This window comes from Gopherus flavomarginatus, chromosome 14 (assembly GCF_025201925.1).
Source record: "Gopherus flavomarginatus isolate rGopFla2 chromosome 14, rGopFla2.mat.asm, whole genome shotgun sequence".
Lineage (NCBI taxonomy): Eukaryota > Metazoa > Chordata > Testudines > Testudinidae > Gopherus > Gopherus flavomarginatus.
The window spans coordinates 16156831-16176050 of NC_066630.1; the positions used below are offsets into that span (position 1 = coordinate 16156831).

The 19220-nt window shown below is 37.8% G+C and overlaps 1 protein-coding gene across 1 annotated transcript in view; it reads right to left on the bottom strand.

The window, feature by feature from the left end:
* The window catches only part of LOC127034479 (uncharacterized), a 1011597-nt gene that overhangs the window by 648426 nt on the left and 343951 nt on the right, over window positions 1-19220 (bottom strand). The window lies entirely within an intron of this gene.

Here is a 19220-nt window from a genome sequence, read left to right on the forward strand (position 1 = left end):
CATTGAACAGAACAAATGAGTGTAGCAAGAGTAGATACTTCATATACCACTTCATCAAATATGTGATCTTATCCCAAGCATTTATATTTGCCTGGCTTGGTTTCCATCCACAACTTTAGAAAACCCTTTTTGAGATTATCACAAAATTTGCATATCTCAGGTAAGAAGGAAGTGCTTTCAGCGATGAAAATGATGTAAATTCAAATCATTAGTACTATATACTTTGATGCTAATTGGATATCTTCTGTTGAATATCTTTTCTTGGTTGTGTGATATTATTGATCATCATTCTTTTAATTGTTGCTAATCATACTTCACTAATGACTTTTGTAGAGTGCCCTCTCTAACCTATATTTCTTCTGTAATTTGCCACCCAGTTAAACTTCCAATGTACATATTGATGTTTGTGCATTGTTCTTGGCGTGGCATAGCAAAATCCAGAATTGTCTTTGCCAGGTAATCTTTATAGCACCACCTGAATTGTCTAAAATAGAGCTTTTTTAGGCCCTGATCCATAGCTCATTGAAGTTGATAGACTCTCATTGATTTCAGTGGGATATGATCAGATCTTTTGTCCTCTATTCTGGTTGTATATTGTTCACAGCTTGATCCTGGATTATACAAATGTTTTTACTATGTGCAAATATTTGCCAACTAGTTCATGTATTTCAGTAAATGTGTTTTTTGCCAGCTTGCACTAGTGACTAGTCACTAGTTTCTGTATTGTTCTTTGTGATGTGTGATATATCACCAAGTCATATGGGAGATCATTCAAACTTTTGAAACAGGAGAATAGTAAATGGCAAAGAACATACAATGAATAGCCGGTTTGCTTATTTATGTGCAAATACTTTTTGTCTGCAGCAAACACATATACTTATATGAAGATCTTCCATTTCCAACATTTGTCGACCAAATCCATTCATGTGAATATATGAATAGCAAATAACAATATTTGCAAACAGTGTTTTTTTTCCAGTATTCAACCAGCTCCTATTTTTCATACTAATTTGATTCTAGTACTATTAAAGAACATAACATAAACCAGTACTCACTTCAATGTAATGCACAATTCTTGGACTCCTGTCAAAAATCGACAAGGAAGAAATAATTTGAAAATTAAATGAGTATTTGAACAAAAAACTAATAAGAGCAGTTTTGATATAATCAAATAACCCATTCTGTTTTTCTCTATGTGTGGAGGAGAATGTCAGGCGTATTTAAAGGGAGACAGAGTCCCAAGCAGAACTGTACCTGCCCTTTAGATTTAATAGAAGATATTTCTATGTAGAAATGTTGTCATATCATTAACTGTCACTATAACCTTGCTCTGGGTTCTTGCAAGAAAGTCTTTCTTTTTTTTTAATGTCTAATGACCAAAAACCTTTGCTATTTCTAATGATCACAGTATGTTTGTCATATAGTCTGATTAAGGAATAATTATCTTACAACCTCATTGTCAACACAAGGGAAATTGCCATGTCCAAATCTGAATTTAGTACATCATTTAGTATACAGTATAATTCCATAAATATGCTAGTACATGCCTAAAATGCAATTTTGTTTATGAATCACATGTAATATCTTCCCTGGGTTGGGTATAAAGCAAATCTGGAAACAAAAAATAACCAGCCTTACATTTTATTATGCATCTGGACTAATGCAATAGGAAACATAATTACATAATATCTCATCCACATCAGTGGCAAGATACACATGAGGTACTGAGTGCCAACAGGTTCTGTTGTAGCAGTGATCTTTGGGGACAAAGCACAAGTGGCCAGGTTCCACTAGAGATGGTAACTTCATGGAGGACAGTGCTGCCCCTTTTGAAGACAGCCAAGATCATATGAAGGAGAGGAGAGGCAAATGAACTGAGCAGTTGGAACCCTGAGTTAAGGTAGGGACATACTGACATCAGTGGGACTCTACCTGGCTGCAAATCATTGCCCATCTAGTTTTATATTAAAACATTAGGCCATAAAACCTACTTTTCAAAGAGACTGCAGTCTAGCATCTCATTTGTACATGCAAACAACTCTTGCACATGCAAAAAGGATTTGTGAATATGAACTGGATTAAAATTCTACCAACCGGACATGCATAAAGTTTATCTATGGATCTGTTCTTGCAATCTAACAGGTGGGCAGACCCTTAGGTCCATGCAGAGTCTCATTAAAGTAAATAGGGTTTTGTCCACATCATGGATCAGATGGTACACACGGGCCCCAACTCTACAAAAAGTTATTTTTTGCATAAAAATCCATAAAATTTTGGAAGTGACTTTTGAAAATTTGCCCCATAATGAGATTAAAATGAAATACAAATAATACTTTAGTAGCAACAAAATTAAAAGAACATCCATTCATTCATATCAACTTCTGTATTCAAATGTACATTCAAACAATCAGAGGAAGGCTTGACCTGCAAAATTCAAAGGCTAGTATCTATATTTGGAGTTCTGGTTCAGTCCACTGCAGAGTTATGGAACAGCTGTATAGTTTAGATGTGGACTTCCCCAGATTCTAGTGAATTTTGGTTTTATTCCATAACTCATCTCTGCAGGCTGAAATTCTTGTGATTTTTTAAAGAGTCAGTAGGGAATAATTTTAAGGTTTTTAAAATGTGTGTGGGAGGACAAAGGGCAGGAAATCCTCGATGATTTGAGAGGTTCATAATAAGATGTCTCTAATTTTCACTTCTGTTTTTGCCATTTGAGTAGGATGTTGTATTTACATTTTCACTGTAATGTGCAAATTGAAACTACGTTGCACTGTTTGTTCATTCAAATATCCCATGGTTTTTAATGACAATCCATATTCTGTCACAGTTTCCTGAATATATAAACAAAGGAAAATGGAGATGACAAATGAAATTGCAGGACATTAAAAATGTCAAACTAAGACAGCGTGTTGTTAACTTTCACAGAATATATGAAGCATACATCACCTAATCTGATTTGTTGTTTAGGTGGTAAATTAGTAGCAAGAGCAGAAAACATAATATAAATTCCATTCCTGTGAAAATGAGAATAAAATGTGGTACAAAACTAACCATTCTCATTATGATCTGATTGTATATTTTCATAACACTTTGTATATTTTATGAAAATATAGTCTAATATATTATGATGGATGGTATAAAATATTCCTTTTATAGCCTATTGAAATGTCTCATATAGATATAGGTAAAGAAGGAAATCCATTAGGAATATTTTACCTAACATCTGTTACAATAACAGATAAGATTCCTGGCCACACTGTATGTAACACCTCTTTTCCTTGCTATTTGCATTAATTTTCATATTACACTGGATTTTATATATAAAATATATAAAACAAACTGGGAGCCTTCAAGTTGCACAAGAAGTGATTTATGCAACCTCATGATCTTATATTTGTTACTTTCATCCTTCTCCTCTTTTTCCTTCATTTGTTTTCTCATGCTTGCTTGTGACCACCGTTCTCTGAGCCAATGCATGTGTGTGTGAAACCCCATTAGCTTAAATGGGATATACCAAGCAGATTCATTTTCAGGATCTAGCCCTTTTGTTGTAAACCCTTAGAAGTAGTGAATACTATTGATAATGTATTATAGCACCTATAATATGGTGGTTCCGTACCTGATTGGGAACTATAGGTGCTACCCTAATCTTACTGCTAATATGCTATGATATGTACATTTAGCTGAGCATTCCTCTTACGTGTGCAGCATTACAAAAGCATCACTCTTCTCTCAACTTTCGGTATTTAAAAGAAAAAGATGCTCAATGCTTTTCACCCTAAAGGTGGAGATTGATTGCTGGGAATATGTATATTTATTATAATCTTTATATCTTTCACAACAGAATGTATCTTTGTCCCTGTCTTCCTTAACAGAAACTTTGTTTTATGTGCTGGGTAGAGAGTCAATACGGAACTGTGTGACTTGCATGCAAATTTTTCTATATTAATTGAGAACACAATAGACATGTTGGCTGCTCTTCAAATTGAAAAGTGTAACCTGACTTAAACCTGGGCAAAACATTTGTAATGAATTGGGCCTTGGACTTTTCTGTCAGACATTATTACATTGGGAGAGGTTGCATTTTTATTTATAGGTACTTGGTGGAGCACAGTGGGATGATAAAGTAAAAACTTCTGCTCAGGAAAAACAAAGATTTAATAGGTTATACATGTTTACAAAAAGCTTTGAAAATAAGTGCCTTCTTGATTAGCTCTTAGGATAAGGGTAAGTACATTAACATTTTGGGCCTGAACCTGCAGCATTTAAACAGACAACAAAAAGCAGTGGGTGAAACTCTCCCTGATATAGGCAGCATAGTTTCAGTGAATCAGAGTTGCACATGTCGACTCTTTAGTGAATTTGTCACAGATGGAGTTATTTGCAAGGGCTCTGGGTCCAGGCCTTTTACTAGCACTTAACAAAAAGGACCTACTTAAATATTTTGAATAAGCAACCAGAGCCTAGATTTAACACTGTATCTGATAGTAAATACTTTAAATTTGTGAAGACAGTCTTGATTTAGTAATATCCTTTTTTCTCAGTGTTTTACCTATTATCATCATTGACTATTATCACTGAAATAAACCACATTTTTTTCTCTCACACACATGTCATTTTCGTTACTCAGTGCATTTGACAGCATTTTGTGAGTAGTCAGTTTCACTGTTTTCTTAGGGCATGTCTACACTTACCTCCAGAGCAATCGATGCAGCGGGGGTCGATTTATCGCATCTAGTGAAGACGAAATAAAGCGACCTCCGAGCACTCTCCCATCGACCCCAGTGCTCCACAGGAGCAAAAAGCATGTGCAGAGTCGATGGGGGAGCATCTGCAGTCAACCTACCACACTGAAGACACCGCGGTAAGTATGTCAACTTCAGCTACGCTATTTTCATAGTTGAAGTTGCGTGACTTAAACCGACTTAGCTCGCCCCCGCCTCCAGGATAGACCAGGCCTTAGACTCATCCCTCCACTTGAGTGGTATGGAGGATGTAATCCCAGCAATGACAGTTCCGTGCTAGACAGAGATTCTTCCATGTTCGGAAGGGTAAACATTCCCAGTTAAATTATCTTTAATACTGGTTTTGGAAACACAAATCAGTCTTTTTATGAGGCTGCATCTAGATCAATGTTTACTTATACCATAACAGTTATTTCCTGTTGTAAGTTTTTCTGTACTCCCTGTAGGCTTGACCTTACTTCTGTTGAAAAATGGCAAAACTCCTGTTGGCTTCAGTGGGATCAATACCCCTGGGAGTTCATTTTTGTCCAGCTGTGATTTTTAATGGTGAAAGTTATAGATATTCTTCCTTTCAAACACTGCACAGTATGTAAAATCCCTTGCCAGGAAGACACATCAATCAATGGGACAAATTTTTGCCATTTGATTTGTGCCTGGGTCCTTTTGTATTATCTTACAATATAAAAGAGGCACTTTATTTCCAATTGGTTTTAGTAAACATGAATGACATTAAACACTATTTCATCTTAACATTTTTCTGATCAGATGAATTTTTAGATACATGCCACCCACCCACATCAGTGGGTGGGGGATATTGATTGGGCTGGTAGTAAAGGGAGAACTGTCCTAGTATCCAAGGAGGGAGGGACAATAGATAGCGCCTCCCTCTGGGAATCTGTGGTACCCCTTTCCCAGCTGGCAGAGAGGGGTCTGATTCTCTAGTTTGCAGGGGACGTGTGGAGCCCCTTTCAGCTCTGTTCCAGCAGTCCATCCATCCCATCCCAACTAGGAATGGGAATCCAGCCTGACAGATGCTGAGGGTTTAGCCATTCACCTGCTTTAGAAGGTTATGAAGGAATTTTTTCCTCTCATGGGCCAATTATCAGAGGACCAGAGAGTTTTTTGCCTTCAAGCTACACCACCTTCAAGCCACAGTGGGTTATATAGGAATGTGTTTAGTACCAACTGAGGTACTGGGATGAGTTTATTCATCACAACTTGTGACCACTTTCCAGTGAGGTTAAGAAAATAAAGTGAACAGTTCCCAGAAGTAAAAGACCTGAGATTTTGGTGATGGGCCTTGAGCTTGTGTGATAGGGTGAGACCTTGTGGCTCTTGTGTGCCCTGAAGGCTTTCCCCTGGTGCACCCTCTGTGCAAGAAGGATGCTAGGACTTAGAGAGAGCTGAGCCCAGAGGGTAGGCTGAGGAAAACCACTTCATCCTGAAGATCTGTAACCCCCACATTGGAACCAATTACATGCCTAGTACAGGAGAGTATGGGTGATGGGCAGATAGCACCGCTCCCCTGTGTTAAAATTTAATAAAAGTTGAGTCTGCACTTAATGCCATGCATGTGTCTGTCCTCATTTTGCTGTTGAGTCCACATCAATTGTATATTTCTTGAATGACATTCAGGAGAATAAAGACTTTGCTGCAAATTTGAATTTGTTTGGTATCATCTTTCAGCCACTGTTTTTTTTTATGCCTTTCTCTGCTAGATTAATAAACTGTTTACTAGCTGGTATTTTCTTCTCATGAAAGTACTTATACATTGTAATTAAGTTCCCTTTCAATCTTCTTTTTGATAAACGAAACTGATTGAGTTCTCTAATTCTCACTCTGTAAGGTATTTTTTCCTGCCCTCAAGTAATTTGTGTGGCTTTTTTCTGCAGCCTCACTAATTTTACCTTCTTAAAAAACGGACATCAGAACTGGATGCACTATTGCAGTATTAGTCTCACCAATGCTACAGATAGAGTTAAAAGGCCTACTCTACAGTTCATACAGTCAAGGATTGCATTACTCCTTTCTGCCACAGCATCGCACAGCTCGTGTTGTTTGTCCACTATGACCCATAAGTCCTTTTCAGAGACACTGCTTTCCAGGATACAGTGAACATTGGACTGTACTAAAATACATTTTCTTTGACTTGGTCCAGTTTACATAATGATACAGAGAGTTCTGTATCACTGCCCTATCCACATGATTATTCACCACTCTGTCAATCTGTGTCATCCACACATTTTATCAGCAGTGATTTTATATTTTTCATGTCATTGATTGAAAGTATTGAATAGTGTCCAATCTAGTACTGATTTCTGTGGAAATCCTGCTAGAAACACAACCATTTGATGATGATTCCCCCTTTGACAACTATTTTTTGAGATCTCTCAGTTAGCAAGTTCTTTGTCCATTTAATGTGTGCTTTATTGATATTGTTTAATGCCAATTTTTATTGAAAATGTTGTGCAGTACTAAGTCAAACATCTTATACAAATCAAAGTGTTACAAGTATGCAGGCACCTTTTAGCAACCAAACTTTAAGGACATGACAACTTAATTTAAATAAGAATCTTTGGTGAAGGACCTTGTCAAAGAACTTTCTGGAAATCAAAGTACATTATGTCCACTGGATCCCCTTTGTCCACATGTTTGTTGACCCCTTCGAAGAACTCTAATAGATATGATTTCCCTTTACAGAAACCATGTTGACTTTTGCCTGACAATTTATGTTCTTCTATGTGTTTGACAATTTTATTCTTTACGATTGTTTCAACTAATTTGCCCAGTACTGACGTTCCTGTAATTGCCGGGATCACCTCTAGAGCCCTTTTTAAATATTGGTGCTACATTAGCCATCTTCCAGTCATTGGGTACAGAAGCCAATTTAAAGGACAGGTTACAAACCATAGTTAGTAGTTCTGCAATTTCACATTTGAGTTCTTTCAGAACTCTTGGGTGAATGCCATCTGGTCCTGGTCACTTGTTACTCGTAAGTTTATCAGTAATTCCAAAAACTCCTCTAGTGACACCTCAATCTGTGATAATTCCTCAGATTTGTCACCTACAAAAGCTGGCTCAAGTTTGGGAATCTCCCTAACATTCTCAGCCGTGAAGACTGAAGCAACTAATTCACATTAAAGGATTAAATCAGGTTTATTTGATACAAAGCTATTCTGACTGGCATTAATTATGTTCTTGTCCTTTAATTCTTTATCCGTTCAATCCCATGCCAGTTTTTCCATTATTTTGCTCAGGACTGATGTCAGGCTGGCTAGCCTATAGTTACCTGGGTCATTCTGCTTGCCCTTTTTGAACACTGGCACCATTTTAGCACTTTTCCAGACTTATGGAATATCCCTAATAGTCCAAGTTTTATTAAAAACATACATCAGCAAGCCAGAGATTTTCTTAGCCAACTCTATTAGAACTCTTGGATGCAAATTATCCGTGCCTGCTGATTTAAAAATGTTTATCCCTAAGTAGCTGTTATCTAATATCCTCCATTACTAATTATCTGTAAAGTATTTCATTCTCATATATATGAGTACAGCAGCCTGCTTCTTTCCACATCCAGAAATATATATTTGACATCTCTGCCTTTTCTGCATTATCAACAACACTTCTATCTAGTAAAGAGTATATACCATTGCTAGGATTTCTTTTATTCCTAATATAATTTTTAAAATACTATTGTCATTGTCCCTGGCAGCCATGAATTTTATTCTGATGTCTTTAAGTTTCCTTATAAATTATCTGTACTTCATAACTTCTAACTGATATCAATAACTATAGATTTCCCACTTTTATTTCCATTTGGTGTACATTTCTCTTTTATTTCTAATAATCACCTTCACTTCACCACTGAACTAGGATGGCGCTTAGACAAAGTTGTCCACTTTCTTGAATATAGAATTATACTTTTGGCAATTTAAAGATGGTGTTATCAAAGAATTCTCCATATTCATTCACACTTTCATGCTCATAAGACCCTAAGTTACTACTAGTGATTCCAGACCAGTGATTAATTCGTGTCCATCATAATGAGATCAATAGTTATCATATATTGGGAGCAATACTTTTTATGTCAGCTATAATTTTTAGAAACTCCCATATTTTATTACTGGCTGCATGAGACCTTGAGCATATGTATCCCAAATTGAAGTCCCTCATAATAACTGATTGTTTTTGTCTTTCCATATTTTACAGATGAGTGCCTAAATAATAATAAATCAAAGACAGGTAATGATGTCTTTAATGTAGACTGCCACCCCTCTACTCCTCTTTTACCAACTCTATGCTTCCTAAACAGGTCAAAGCCAATGATTGTGATATTCCAATCATGTGAATTATCCCATCAGGTTCCCATATACCAATTGTATCATTTTTTTTCTCATTAAAGAGAATGTCCAATTACTCTTGTTTGTTATCCAGACTCGTAACATTAGTATATAATCAATTAAAAAATATTGTCTTATTTTTTGTCAGATCAGTTCAATTTGTTCACTACACAGCTCAGTTTGTTTGTACCATATGTGCCATTTTAGCACCATTCTGGACGTTTCAGCTAGTCTCCAATGGAGAATATTATTCACCTCCACACCTGTAAAATGCAGGCTATCTCTTCATACAGCCCCCTTTCCCACAGAAGTGTGGGAGAGTGTACCACAACCTTCAACTTCACACAAGTTGTACAGTCAACTGGTAACCTTCAGTATTTTCTGCCTTCTCAACTTTGTCAGACTGGAAGGATCTCAAGGAGATTTCCTTCCTTAGCTCTTTTGCAAGATCCCCTAAATATTCTGTAATCCATGTGACTCCTAGTCCTTAGTTTCAATGTGTATCATCACCAGTAGAGACTTGACAGAGACTTCATGATCCTACCCTATCTTGCAGTTATATCTCATACTTTAACTCTGGGCAGAGAGCACACTGTTTTGTTGTGCCTCTTCCTTGCTGAATTCTCTGTCCATTCTTCTCAATACGAAGCTATCAATAACGATTGTTTGCCTTCTTAGGATGGTCGAAGAGCCTTTCTTGGTAACTGCTTGCTTTATACCACAGGACATCCATCAGGTTTGTCTGATGTAGCTTTCTGGTTCTCCAGAGAGAGGTTCCATGGTAATTGACTTCCTGAATGTCTGATAATGATCTGATAATTCTAGCGAGGTTAAATACTTTCTATCTCTTGGTTACAAATAGTCAGTCTGCTTCTTTAGTTTCAAGTCTCTTGAGTTCCCTTATCACAATCCATCCCCTTATAGTGTCTGTATCAATGATTTCTGAATGTATTCAGACTGTGTGGATTTCCCAATTTATTAATTCCAATGGTGTTTTCTCAGTTTAGGGTTGGAATATAAGTAATATGAAAAGCTTATAATGCTTTGATGGTAAACAACCACTCATAATTGCACAATTATTATAGATGGCACAGGTAACACTACCTAGACTTAATCCTATCTGATACTTCCTATTATATGACCTTGTTTTCAGTTGCTTATAACTTTTCCAGAGTTTAACCATTTAGGCTGAAACGTTCCATGCTGAGTGTCTGTTTTGTTTTGGTTTTGGTTTTTCCTCCTCCTTCAGTTTCAGCTAAAACAGTTCCAGCATTTGCAAGATTGAGATTGAGGGGAAATATGTTGTTTTGCCCAAATAGAAAATATCATTGCAATCATTTAGGAGGTGTTAGAGCCTCAAGTAGTTTGGGAGCAGGGACTTGAAATCTGCATTGGGCATCTCCCTGTGTCAGGGCTGTGCTTTGTGCCATCCAAATTTGGCCACTTTATAAACCTCCAAAATGCAATTCACGTAGTCTCAGTTGAGACTTGTTTGTTTGGGACTAGAGGTTGGTGAAATTAGCTTATTTGCCAAAAAATGCAGTTTTGCATTGATCAAAGCTACTCACAAATTTAGGTAGAGTTTGCTAAATAATTTCAACTTTTTTGGTTTGGTCAAAACATTTTTAATGATGAAACATTTCATTTTGTTTGATTTTCAGGGAATTTTACAAATGCAAAAGATTCACCAACTGCTTAGAGGTGGTAATGGTGGCAGCTTCTTTATAACATTTAACTCGGTGACTAGAGAATTCCTTCTGGAAGGTCAGAGACTTAGGTTCAATTCCCCTCTTTACCTGATATGGAATAGTGATTTGAACTTGGGTCTCTCACATTGCAGGAAAGTGGGAGATATTATTGGTCTGGGGGATATTATTGTCTGGAGTTTTCTCACTCTTCCTTCTCTGAAGTGGTTCTATTTCTTATAAAGAGTCTTTGGAGTAGGCCCTTGAACTGGGATGTCCTAGTTGAGCTACCTTTTTCTCACTATGGAGAGTAATTCTCTGAGAGCTCAGTCACGTTCTGTAACTTCTTTGAGAGATATTCCAGTAGTTGAGATATTTAGGCAGTGCTTAATTTGTGCCAGGGCTCTGCCCCAGCACCTCTAGGCTTGGCAGTTCATAGCCTCAGCACTTCTGGGCTTTCTGTGTCAGGTTTAATATTAAAAAAAGTTGCTTGAGACCCGGCACCTCTTTCATTACAAATTAAGCACTGTATTTAGGGCAGCTATTTGAGTCACATCTCCCAATAGGCGGCTAAAAGAATCTAAAATCAGTGTACTGGGCACATGAACACCAATGCTGTAATATATATGGACAACATATCTCAAAGAATCAGGTACTGTAAAATAAGTAACTGCTTCTTTTACCATGATATTTCCAACTATCTGTAATCGAGTTCAGCAGCAGCTGTTTGTATTGTAATTTCTCCAAATGATGCAAATATAAACTAGACTAGATTTAATGAGTGTTTGGGGGGAGGGGGAAGGGAGGAAGCTGCAAATTCTCACCCTAGTTGAATGCTTGAAAAAAAATCTACATTATATCATAAACATCAGTACTGACTAAATTGACATTGCCCCTTAATGCTGCTTTATGTGTTCAATAATGTTTCTCTCATAAAGTTTTCTCTAGAACACTGTTATACATAGGCAAGGTACAAAATCCTTGATGCTTTCAAAGTCTGTGAGGTTACAATGAACTATTACTTGTAAAATTACTGTATAAAGCTTTTCATAATAGAAATCTGAAAATCCTAGCTCTTTATTTGCAGTGATAAAATAATGTTTCAATGTGATTGTGTGCCTGATTTTTCTCCCACTAAAATCAGTTTTGTTGCACAGGATGTACACTTCATGTCCTATTGAAAGTCCTGGTAGGACTTCATGTCCTATTGAAAGTCCAAACAGATGCTTTATGTGCCCAGTCTAACTCTCACTGAAGTCAATGGAGTGTTTGCATTGATTTGCATGGGAATTGGATTGGCCCCCTAAAGACTCAATTGTACAAAATACGAAATACTCCCAGTTAAGTCTATGGGAGATGAGGGCACTCTGCAAATTACAGGATAGAACTCTAAACCTACATTTGTCCATTTTGTTAACTAGTTTGCATGCATAAATATTGGGGTATACCTATGCACTTATTTCACGTTATTTCTTGGCCTTTACTCTTTCCAAATTGGGCCCCTAAGATTTTTTTTTTTAATTTAACTTCTTTGGAAGAAAAGATAAATTGCTATTCAAAAAAATAAATTTTAAACTGAAGGTCATTGAAATATTTACATGGTGTATATTCCTCCCCACAGAAATAGAGAATAAACTTTTAATAAATTGTCTAAGTATTTACAGCTAGGTTGTGCTTTCGGTGTTGAGTAAGCTGCAATGCATAAGCACTACCCCAAGAGTATTTCTGGAGTTATTATGCCTCCTGCACCCTTATGAAGAAAATTTCCTCTCTGCTTCTCCATTCCATGGTGAGGTGGGGGTTGGCTAAAAATTTGCTGCTGGCCAATCCCTGACCAGGATTCTCTGACAACCTTTCTGGATGGGAGCCGATACAAGACTCTGTCAGTAGTCCACCCATCTGCTCCAGGTTGTGAGTGGCAAGTGCACAGGAGTAGCACAAAGTTGAGCAAGATAAGGTTAAGGAATCATGATCTTATTAATAGCAGCAGCATCTAAGATGTATCTTAAAGATTTTTTTTTTTACATTTTCTTAAAATATTTTTCATGTACATAGTTTAGAAAGAGAGCAAATACTTTCATCATCTTTAACTCTGCATTTGTGCTAGAATAATTTTGTTTTCAAAAGACTTGGAATAAAATATATACACTGGCTTGTCCTTTGACAGTTTATTCTCTATATTCACTATTCTTTTGAAAGAAGGTCTGCACACATTTTTTGTGTGTGTCCAGCTCTTTGAGCTGATTGCAGATCAGTGCCTCTGATTTTTTGTATTAGATACTAGCATAAAAAAGCCTAGTAGAATATATTTTCCTTTTCACTATAAAATTGTTTATAGCTCACCTGTTAATCTACAGTTTTCTAAATAGAGGAATCCACCTTTGGTTAATTCCTTTGAATTCTGACTGACTCTCTCCACATATTACAATATAGTTTCCATAATAATGTGATGCAATCTGTGAAAGGGATTCCAAATATAAGAATACCAACAATGAACAGCTTTAGAATATTTTCCTCTCTTTAATATTTGTCTCTATTTATGGTGTAAATATTAAACTACCATGTTTTTACTGCAGTTAAGCTCTCGGTGTGTTTTTAGCAATTTATACACCATCATCTCGAGACCATGAGCCAAATCAGGGTGTTAGAAGTTAGAAGTTAGATTGCCATTTTTTGTTGTTTTTTATTTCCCTACCTTTTCAGTTCTTCACAATGACTGTATGGGCAACTTTTATCCCCCTCTTAGCCTGTTGTTTTGAATTTGGTGGTGGTTCTCTTCTTATGTGGACAGGTTGGCTTTCCTTCCCCAGCTTGACCCCAGTTTTCTACAATCCGTAAATTTTCACCTTCTCCTTGCATGTTGCTTCTCCAGTTATTGATTTAAAAAAAAAAACAAAATTTGTCTGAATATTGATCTTTGTACACTTCACTAGTCTTTTCCATTTATACCAAACTAAGTTCACTAAGTACTTCTCTTTAATAACCAGGCTTGTCCATTATCCACTCAAGCAGTTCCAAAGTACCAATACCATACTTACTCCCTTCATGTGTGATGTATCAAGATTACTCAAAGATCAAGAGAATGATGTCTGTGGCTTCCTGTCACTTAGTTCCTTTTTCCCCTTTGTGGTATGCCTCAGAAAAAAAATCACAGTGAGAAGGAATTCTTGAAAGCATCTCCAGAGATAAGTGTTTCTGCATTGTTATGATTTTAAAACCAAGCAAAAACAAAAAACTCCAAAAATTGGTGAGGGACCAACACTAAATTACTATATTATATTTTTTATTCTGCTCTTCTTTGCATTTTTATTTTTATTTTATTTTACTTTTTTTCTTTGTTCTATGGAGAGACAGAAGCAAATTTGTTCTTTAGATAAGCAAAATAAAAGTATTTTTAACTGAAAAAAGGGAAAATGCATAAGCATCTGTGTCTTACAAAGGTGCAGCTTTTTCTCCACACATCATGTCTTATGTGCTAGTACAAGGATTTGGGATTATGGGATGGGAAAGAAGGGATTGTTGCTATGGAATCTAAAAGCTATTTGCATTGCCATGTTCATGGAAACCAAAATTACAGCATCCATTCGGGAGGTTGTGCTTGTGCTAGTGGAGGAAACAACAAGGGAACTTGTAGGCTTTATTGCTGACTGCATTAGAAAATTTATGCCTTTCTGTTCTTCACCAATGGCAATGAAAATAATTACATAGTGCTTCAGAGTGCTACCTGTGTATGTACATCACCAGAGTTTTGGAACATATCAATTATGAGTGCTCTGACAACATTATTATTAATTTCTTTTAAAGCTTTGGAAAAAGCAGAGTTAATGCCCTTGCCATTTTTTAAGTAAAAACAAACAGAAGGGAGAAAACTACACACACACCCCATTGACCCCATTTTTATACATCATAGAGGAACAGAAAAGGGCACAAGTAAAAAAGAAAAAGGAATCTTTATCGTTAACCTTGGAAAAAGGAAGGTACCAGTTTTCAAAAACAGCTAGTGATTCTGGGTGGCTAAACTTATCAGTGTCCAACCTGAAATATCTTAAAGGGGTCTTATTGTTAAGAAGTGTTAAATACTTGTCCTGACTTTGTGAAAATCAGGCCTCTTCAAGGTGTGTCAAGCGGGGCACCCATAAACTGAGCCACTCAGTACCACTAATCACTTCTGAAAATGTAGGCCAAGTTTACTGAAAGTTGTGCATGCCCCAGAGTCCTTAAATACATGTTATACTATAGGAGTCAGCAACCTTTCAGAAGTGGTGTGCTGAGTCTTCATTTATTCACTCTGATTTAAGGTTTCACGTGCCAGTAGTACACTTTAACGTTTTTAGAAGGTCTCTTCCCATAAGTCTATAATATATAACTAAATAATTGTTGTATGCAAAGTAAATAGGGTTTTTAAAATGTTAAAGAAGCTTCACTTAAAATTAAATTAAAATGCAGAGCCCCTTCGGACCTGTGGCCAGGACCTGGGCCGTATGAGTGCCACTGAAAATCAGCTCGTGTGCCGCCTTCGGCACACGTGCCATAGGTTGTCTACTGCTGTACTATGCTATAAATGTTACGGTGCATATGGTGGTGACTGCTAGTGAACTCTTTGCAAGATCTTAGATAGATTGTTATGTAAGCTTACATTGAAGTGCATGACCATAAACTAATAAAGGGAAAGGAAATATGAATGCCAGTATGTTATCAGGTGATAAGCACCAGCACATTTCAACACTATAAACTTTAGTTTTATTAAAAGGTCAAAGGCAGTAGAAAGCTGACCTCTCTGAGGGATAATTCTGTTAGACCATTTTCTATTGCAAGGCTTTTCTCTGTGTTCTCTTCCTTTCATTGCAATTGATTCTGTGAAATGAAGACATTTTCAATGAAGACATTACTGTACTATACCAAACCAAATCATATTACAGAAAGCAGAATTACTCTAAAATGACACAGCAATCTACAGCTATAACTTTGGGAGAATAATATATCCTTCTTACCCATACAGTACTGGAAACAATTTCTGGGCTTGTACGATATAAATGCAATTTTAATTTTCAGGAAGTCATGTTCTAATGGAATCATGGAGCTCTAATTAGTAGTAATACGTGAGTGCATTGAAAAGTGAAACTCTCAAATGGGAAGCAGCATGAAATAATTGACTAAGTATAGTGATGAGAGTCAAATTTCTGACTTCCACTCCTGGCTTTGCCATTGACTTTCTTTGTGGCATCTGGTTCAGTCTCTGCTCCTAGGGGTTCCCAGTGCAGCAGTGTCCTATCTGGAGTTGAGCTCTCAGTGGAATACTAAAGTGAGGCACCAGGCTACTATATAAGCAGGTCTTTAAGCTCTGGGTTTTAGCATGCTGCCAAAATCAAGCTCTATGACACAAGTCACAAACAGGAAATCATGACTTTCAGCAACTTATAATTACCAGCATTTCATGGGTCCAGCAAAAGGCACTTCCTTGACCGCTGGGTTACCCTGTGCCAAAGATCAAAGCTCTGCTATAAAAAATAGAAGTAGAAGAGCTATTCCCCAAAAGGTTGAAAGAATCTTCTATATTGGAAAGTTAGGTGACTTTATAAAGGTTGCTACCAACTCCTGATATTATTCCTAATTGCACCCTTCATTCTTATTGTCTTTAGTCAGATAATTTCTTATAGATGTCATAGTGAGGGTCAATTTTCAGGAGGGATTTTTATGTGGGAAAGGTAATGGCCTTACCGAATCTTTCTGTTGACTTTTTAATGGGCTTTGGACAAGGCTCCAAATCAGAAGGGGTGGTATGGAAGAAAGTGCAGAGACTTTCGTGTAGAAGTGGATAAAGAGTCTGTCAGGCCTGGAATTGAAGTGGAACAGAGGTGAGGCAGGAGCAACCTGAAAGAGAAGGTAAATAAATGAGAAGGCACAGAATTAAGTGTTGCCTTGAAGCTAGTGATCACAACGTGATATGGTGAAATGAGGGGAGCCAGTAGATTTATTGAAAGAGGCAGGTGACCTGGTCAGGACAAAGATGATGATCTTTGCAGCTGTGTTTTATAAGGACTGGTGGGGCAAGATGTGTGTTAGTGAGTTCATTGAGGAGACAGAAATTACAGAAATCAAGAAAGAAGATGAGGGTTTTTATCTAAAGGGACGGAGGGTTTAGAAATGTGGAGGAAGAAACAGAATTTGGCCACAGCCTACATGAGTATGGCATGAGAGACAGGGGTCCCAGACTGGAAGTTCAGGAACTCCGTCTTGGGCATTGTTTTAGTTGATGTTGAGACACTCAGGAGGAGCTGTTGGAGAGATGGGATCATGCAGGACTGCCTGGAGTAAAACAGCCACGAGTGTAGAGGACACACCCATCCTGTTAATGTCCCATTGACCCAGCTTCTTTTTCCTTTATGCTCTGCCCCAAGCAGTCATGTGACAGGCAAGGATCTTTTAACTCTTTACCGATGGTAGCGTCCTTGCCTTGTCACAAAATCCTTTTTCTCCTGTAACTTTATATCTTTTGCTCCTATTTTTATTTAAAGTGGTGATGCAGTTAAAATTATGTTAGTGTTAATAAGATCTAGATTCCATTAACAAAATATACCAGTCTCATAAATCACCGATCATCTGTACCCTAATAGTTTTGAGTAAGAACTATCATCAGGGCATCATATTAAAAAAAACAAACAAAAAACCCATGATTTATAAATAGAAGAAAAGTCACAACTTTTAAAATCTATATTATATTTGCCAGTTCTCCAGTAAAACTGTAGTTTTTACTGTAATCAGAAGAGAAAGGAATGAAATCTTTGGAGAAACATATGTTTCTCATCCTTAAAATAACCCCCTTCAGATTTCTGTCCAACTTTGATTCAACCTCTGATAGCTACTGTCAATCAAGCACCCAGCATCTTCCTGTGGCCAACATAGCTGGCAAGCAGACATGCTTGCATCTGACACAGATGCTACTCCCTACCATTTGGCTCACATGAAGGGAATACATTAGACATCTGCTACAACATTTGATTGATTCAATGTGCAATACTAAGACTGCATTAGAAAATATGCTAAGAAAATGGGATCATATTCTAGAAAGCTGAAATTAGAACTATGCTATTTTTGTTGTTTTACATTATTCAGATAAGAGAAAACAAACTGATTTATTATTGACTTTTCAAACAGAAACTGTACGATTCTTTGTGCTTCATTATTTGTTATTCACTAATGAAAATGCTCAATGGGATCTTCAGAACACAAATGACAAAATACATGGTAGGCACATAAAGAGTTAGTATTTAAATAATATAAAACAAGATGTTCATCTTGCATTAATCTGAGAGACTGGAATTGGCAGGTCGAGCTGCACCCCAAAAGGAGTGTCACTTTGTCCACTGACCGATAGCATCATTCCTTGGGCAGGGGGATTACTGTTGGCCAGTCCAGCAGCTCTACATAATGTAACTCTCTTTGTAGCTTGTGTTAGGCATAAGGAATGGGATTTTTGAAAGTACTCAGTATTGATTTAACTCTGCTCCCAGTGATATAACTTCCAATGATTTCAATGATCTCACCACACATTTAAGCAGTAAGGGCTCTTGTCTGGTTTGTTGTGAAAGGTGTGTGCCCCTTTCAGGGCTAGAAAACAAGGGAGTGGCTTTTGACTGCAGCAGCAGACCAGTTTGGTGTGGGGACACTGACCACCCCACAAGTGACTGGAAGAGAGGGGGGACTCTACAGATACATGTTGGTGCAGGAAAAGCCCTCTCTTACCTGAACCCAATCTCCCACCTTGGAAGCAGTAAAGCACCAGTTTTTGTCAGGATCCACTTTGGGCAGTGGAGTTAGCCACTCCTTTATCAGGGTGGGAGTGGGGTGCTGGGAAGAAATTTTTCCCTCAGTGCCAGGTTGGCCAAAATGAAGTGTTGGTGGTTTTTGCCTTCCCCCCAGCAGAGGGGGGGTTGCGGACCAGGGGAGTTCCGCAGATGCTTGGGGCGCAGCATGCCAGGGGGGAGGGACAGGTTCCCTACCCAGTTCCTGGGAAATGGTGACCTCCAGCTCCTAGCTTCATGTGCTCCCTCTGCTCCACCGCAAGTCCTGGTTTTGCAGCTGGGAACAGTAGCAAATGGGAATTGTGGGGATGTTGCCTGCAGGCTGAGGCAGCACGTGGAGCTAGGAGCTGAGGGAGGGGAGTTCCTGTTGCCTTTCCTGGGAGTGCATTGCCCAGCACCACAACCCCCAGCCCTGAGCCCCCGCACACCCAAACTCCTGCTGCGGGGTGTGATGGCCAAAGACTGCCCCAGCTGTAGACAGTGTGACTGGCCAGAGTCTGCCTGAGCTTCTGACGTGGCTCCTGGGCCAATCGCAGGGGCTGCTGCAGAAGTCAAAGAGGTCATGGAAACTCACAGAATCCATTATTTCTGTGACAAATACAGAACCTTAATTATACTCATAGCTGTAGGCATTCAAACACCAAC